At 45.8% G+C, this 6,000-nt stretch overlaps 1 pseudogene across 1 annotated transcript; it reads right to left on the reverse strand.

The window, feature by feature from the left end:
* Positions 1–4,821: 4,821 nt before the first annotated feature.
* On the reverse strand, positions 4,822–6,000 carry LOC104774054 (uncharacterized; annotated as a pseudogene). The gene is made up of 3 exons (XR_015565332.1): positions 5,909–6,000; positions 4,944–5,717; positions 4,822–4,869 (listed from the first exon to the last, which is right to left on the reverse strand). The product of XR_015565332.1 is annotated as an uncharacterized LOC104774054 (transcript).

The following is a 6,000-nucleotide window of genomic DNA, read 5'->3' on the forward strand; positions in this document are numbered from 1 at the left end:
CTGGATGTATCTGTCATCAATTTCATCGACGATATTCTGGTTTATTCTAAGAGTCCTGAAGAGCATGCAGTGCATTTGAGGGCAGTTATGGAGAAGCTGCGGGAGCAGAAGTTGTTTGCTAAGTTGAGCAAGTGCAGTTTTTGGCAGCGTGAGATGGGCTTTCTGGGTCATATTGTTTCTGCTGAGGGGGTTTCAGTAGATCCAGAGAAGATTCAGGCTATCAGAGATTGGCCTAGACCGCAGAATGCCACAGAGATCATGAGTTTTCTTGGGTTGGCAGGATACTACAGGAGGTTTGTGCAGGGGTTTGCAAGCAGAGCACGTCCTATGACTAAGTTGACAGGAAAGGATGCTCCTTTTGTCTGGTCAGAAGAGTGTGAGGAAGGCTTTGCAAGCCTGAAGGAGATGTTGACTACTGTGCCAGTGTTGGCTTTGCCTGAGCAGGGAGAACCCTAGGTGGTTTATACAGATGCATCTAGAGTTTGTTTGGGGTGTGTTCTGATGCAGCATGGGAAGGTGATTGCCTATGCTTCGCAGCAGTTGCGGGTGCATGAAAGCAACTATCATACTCGTGATTTAAAGATGGATGATGTAGTTTTTGCCCTGAAGATTTGGAGATCTTATCTTTATGGTGCAAAGGTACAGGTGTTTACAGATCATAAGAACCTGAAGTATATATTCACTCAGCCTGAGCTGAATTTGAGACAGAGGCGGTGGATGGAGCTTGTGGTGGATTATGATTTGGAGATAGCCTATCATCCCGGTAAGGCTAATACGGTTGCAGATGCTCTGAGTCAGAAGAGGGTAGCTTCGGCTCAGGAGCAGGAGATGGAGTCTCTGGTTGGAGAGATCAGTGCTTTCAGCTTGTGTGCTGTTTCACAGGAACCGTTGGGTTTGGAAGCAGTTGACAGAGCAGATCTTCTGAGTAGGGTGCGGTTGGCTCAGGAGAAGCATTTGGGGCTGGTGAATGCCTCTAAGGATGTGGATTCAGAGTATCAGGTCTCAGATAATGGTACTATCTTGGTGCACGGTCGGGTTTGTGTACCCAAGGATGAGGAGTTGAGGTAGGAGATTCTGAGAGAGGCTCATGCGAGCAAGTTATTTATTCATCCAGGAGCGACTAAGATGTATCGCGATCTCAAGAGGTACTATCATTGGGTCAGGATGAAGAAGGATGTAGCTAGTTGGGTTTCGAGGTGCGATGTGTGTCAGCTAGTGAAGGCCGAGCATCAGGTTCCTGGCGGTTTACTGAAGAGTTTACCCATTCCTGAGTGGAAGTAGGATATGATCACCATGGATTTTGTGGTAGAATTGCCAGTGTCACGGACCTTTGATGCTATTTGGGTCATTGTGGACCGGTTGACTAAGTCTGCACATTTTCTGGCCATTAAAAAGAATGATGGAGCAACGGTCTTGGCTAAGTAGTATGTGAGAGAGGTAGTCAGATTGCATGGGGTGCCAGCGAGCATTGTGTCTGATAGGGATTCTAAGTTCACTTCGGCGTTCTGGAAGGCATTTCAGGCAGAGATGGGCACTAAGGTGCATATGAGTATAGCTTATCATCCCCAGACATATGGGCAGTCTGAGAAGACGATCCAGACGTTGGAGGATTTGCTGAGGATGTGTGTATTGGATTGGGGTGGCCATTGGGCAGATCACCTGAACCTGGTAGAGTTTGCTTACAACAACAGTTATCAGGCGAGTATCAAGATGGCTCCTTACGAGGCTTTGTATGGGAGACCATGTCGTACACCATTTTGCTGGACTCAGGTGGGGGAGAGGAGCATGTTTGGTGCTAGTTTTGTTCAGAAGATCTCAGAGAAGATTCGGGTTCTCAAGCTGAACATGAAGGAGGCTAAAGATAGGCAGAGGAGTTATACCGATAGGTGGAGGAGAGATCTTGAGTTTCAGGTAGGAGACAGAGTGTACCTCAAGATGGCCATGTTGTGGGGTCCGAACAGGTCATTGTCAGAGATTAAGTTCAGTCCGAGGTATATGGGTCCATTCAGAGTGATTGAGCGGGTTGGACCAGTGGCATATAGATTGGAGTTACCTGAGGTGATGCGTGCATTCCATAAGGTTTTCCATGTGTCTATGTTGCGGAAGTGTCTCCATGAGGGTGAGCAGGTGTTGGCTAAGATTCCTGAGGATCTTCAGCCTAACATGACATTGGAGGCGAGACCAGTGAGGGTTCTCGAGAGGAGGATCAAGGAACTTCGGAAGAAGAAGATTCCTTTGATGAGAGTCCTGTGGGACTGTGATGGTGTTGAGGAGCAGACTTGGGAACCTGAGGCAAAGATGAAGGCAAGGTTCAAGAAGTGGTATGAGAAGCAAGCCACGACTTGAGCTTGTTTAGCCTGGTCCCATCTATAATCCGTGGCTGGAGCGGGAATGGAGTATTCCAGCCCATCTCTCTTGTTACTCGGTCGCTTGGGGTGGTTGGTTGTGCGACTCAGTAACAAGATGAGGTGGTGTTCGGGGTACAAAGTTTCCATGAGGCGGGGTTTTGGAGGAAAGTTTCCTGAAATAGAAGTTTCCAAAAATGGAAAGTGCTAAATATGGAAAGTTTTACGGGAGTTACAATTTGTCCATTTTAGCGGTGGAGAGCCTTGGAGGGGCTTGTGTGTGGCCTTAGTGGCGGACTTTTGAGTCAGTGTGCCAGTGTGTGGCGGTCTTTTTAGACATTGTGTGGTCTTTGTGACGGGCTTTTTAGCCAGAGTGTCTTTGTGACGGTCCTCTTTAGGACATTTGTTTGGCCTTGGTGGCGGTCCTCTTTAGGACATTTGTTTGGCCTTTGTGGCGGGCTGTTTAGCCAGAGTGTGTTTGTGACGGTCCTTCGGGACAGATTGTCTTTGTGACGGTCCTTCGGGACAGATGGTCTTTGTGACGGGCTTTTTAGCCAGAGTGTCTTTGTGACGGTCCTCTTTAGGACATTTGTTTGGCCTTGGTGGCGGTCCTCTTTAGGACATTTGTTTGGCCTTGGTGGCGGTCCTCTTTAGGACATTTGTTTGGCCATGGTGGCGGTCCTCTTTAGGATATTTTGTTTGGCCTTTGTGGCGGCCCTTGTGGCATGTATATGATCCTTGTGTGGTCATGAGGTATTCCAGTAAGGGGATATGTGGTTGGTAGGACATTGAGATGTTTTTACGCGAGCCACGGGAAGGAAACCTAGATAGGGATAAGACTCACACGTGTTCAGAATTGTTTTCTCGCGGCTCTTGGAGGACTTAGGTTCTCCTAGTACTGCCATATTCAGAGACTTTGTGGCTTGGGAGTATGGTTGGTATATCGACTTCGGACGACGGTCCGGAGGTGCGCTGTAGGGTGACGACCCGAGAGACGAGTTTGGATTTTTCCGTATATATTATGGCATGCGGGTTTAGGCGCGATGAGGAGCCAACATTTGGCATGTAGACTTAGGTCTGATGAGGAGCCAATAAGAACTCAAGGTCTAGGCCTATGAGTAAAGGAAAGTCCAAAAGTCGAGAGCAAATGACGCCTGGAGCGTGAGTCTATCGCCTAGAGGTGACCTTCTGTAAGATCGGTCGGAGGAGTGCGGGCGGTGGAGGCGGTTGCACGGGAGTCCTTGGCTGATGGTTGTTCGAGATTCGAGGACGAGTCTAGTTTGGTGGGGGAGAATTGTAACATCCGTGAACCGAAATCCCGGTTTGGGAGTTGCATCGGTCGATGCAAATGTTGCATCGGTCGATGCAAGGTTGAGTCTCTACATTTTGACTTAAGTCAAACGCTGCGTTTTGGGTAAAGGAATCCCTTAAGTCGTTTTTGTCTCATTAGTTGTGGGGAGCCATTTTTGAGAGAAACGAAAGGAGAGAAAAAGTTATTGAGAGTTTTTGGTGATTTCTGGAGATTTGTGGCGTTTCTTGGTGAGATCTGTAGTTGGGATCGTTGTAGGAGCTTCCTAGGAGCTTGTTCTTGGTTGTTTGAGGTTCAGATTCTTCTGTGGCAAAGGTAAGTGCATGACCATGGCTTATCTAAGCTAGAGATCTCTCTGATTTGTTTGTTATGTGTTGTTAGGCTGGTTAGATTGTTATTTGGGATGTTAGGAAGCTTTCTTGTGGCTTGGGATCGAGTTTTCGTGGTTGCAGGAACGAAGATCCGGCGAGAAGCTTCGGAGGAAAACGATGCTCGGCATTGCATCGGTCGATGCACTTTGTGCGTCGGTTGATGCAAATGCGAGGACGGCGCATAAACTCTAGGGTTTTCGTGTTATGTCGAGCATGCGTCGGTCGACGCAGATCTTGCATCGGTCGACGCAACCTGCATCTGGTGTCGGTCGATGCATGTTGGTATCGGACGATGCAGAGTCCTGGTTTGTTATTGTTGATTGTTGAATGTTGTTTGATGGTTAGAGATGTCTCTATTGCTTGTGTGTATAGCCCAGTAGATGGGAGGATTGCCTTACTGAGTGTTTATAAAATACTCATGCATTGCAATATGTGTTTGTCGTGCAGGTAAAGGCAAAGTGTGATCGTGGAATCAAGGAAATGAAGAGGAGGATGTTCTAGGGACTCGATTTGATGTTGTCTGGCTTGCTAGGTTGCTAGAGTTGAGTCATTAGAACATTGCTAGGTTGCTGGTTCTATGATTTCTGCTATTTGATTATTGGAATTAACACGGGCTATTATTCTATTGGTTATTATATTTATTGGATATTATTTATTGGTTATTGAGATTGGTTATTCCGCTGTTGGTTGTGATTGTGGTTAGGTGGCTAGTGGGTATGGGACCACTAGCTGTAGTTTATTTATTATATTATATTTATTATTTATTATTTATTAAAAAAAAAAAAGGTCGGTCGTTTCAATGCCCCAGTGTATGGCATCGTGTGCACCGCTTCCGTGAAGTTCGCTGCAAATATTGTCATTATCAAGTTAAGAGGTTCGTTACAAGCTTCAATAGTTATTTATTATCTTTGAATTTACCTTGAACTCCCCCTTTGAAAATATACGTGATTTGCGCGGGCGTCCAGGTGGTCTTTGAACAAACGGTGGAGCAAGCTTTCCTCCCCCAACGTCTCCGGGTGAAGGTGTTAGGTTACCAACATCCGGCACTGGCATGATGAGGGTTTTGTATGCCAAACGGAGATTTGGGACTGTGCTTGAATAGCTGCAGCAATTGCATTACTGCAGGGGATCGTTAATAGCTGAAATTCTCTGCAAGTGCATGTCCTCTCCCACAGATGAACTGCGAAAACTGATTCGTCCTTACCCCTGACCTCATAGATGCCGTCGCCTATTTTGTAAACCATATACCCTGCTCCCTTTTCAAAGTTCTCAATTACCATTTCATTTACCTTGGGGGGGCAATATGTTCTCCTCTTGTTGTGCTGCTTCACGCCGAATGGCAAACCAAGTTACTAATGTAGTTCGGATGGTCTCAAGGATCGAAATAACGGGGTAATCACGTGCCATAGTCAACACATTGTTTAAGGACTCAGCTATGTTGCTTGTAATTACGTTGAAATGTTCCCCCACGAAGTGAGATCGTGTCCAATGCTCGAAACCGATGCTAGTTAGGTAGTCTGCACATTTTCTGTTCATTGCATTGATCTCCGCAAAAAATTTGTTGAAATCAGCTAGTCTGTAAACTCTTGCTGCGCTCGACACCAATGCTCCTAAAGTCTCTGATTTGAAAATCGCAATGATATTCCTCTTTAGGTGGACCATGCACGCCGCATACGATGCCATTGGGTACACCTGTAAAGATAGCGACGTAAAAAACATGTTGCACAATAACTAAAATGATAGCAGCTACTAATTATGATATCATCATATGTAACAACATATTTGATAAGTTGACTATATGCATTGACGTTGATTAGAACTAATATTATATTACATAGGTTATCTAATAACACCATTACTGTTTAACTCTAATATTATCTTACATAGTGGACCATATAGGCCTTGATTGGAACAACATATACTAGAGCATTAGCATTATGCAGCATAAGCATTAAGGTGCATAAACTGTATGCTA

Source organism: Camelina sativa, chromosome 9, assembly GCF_030686135.1.
Source record: "Camelina sativa cultivar CO46 ecotype springtype chromosome 9, ASM3068613v1".
NCBI classification, from domain to species: domain Eukaryota; kingdom Viridiplantae; phylum Streptophyta; class Magnoliopsida; order Brassicales; family Brassicaceae; genus Camelina; species Camelina sativa.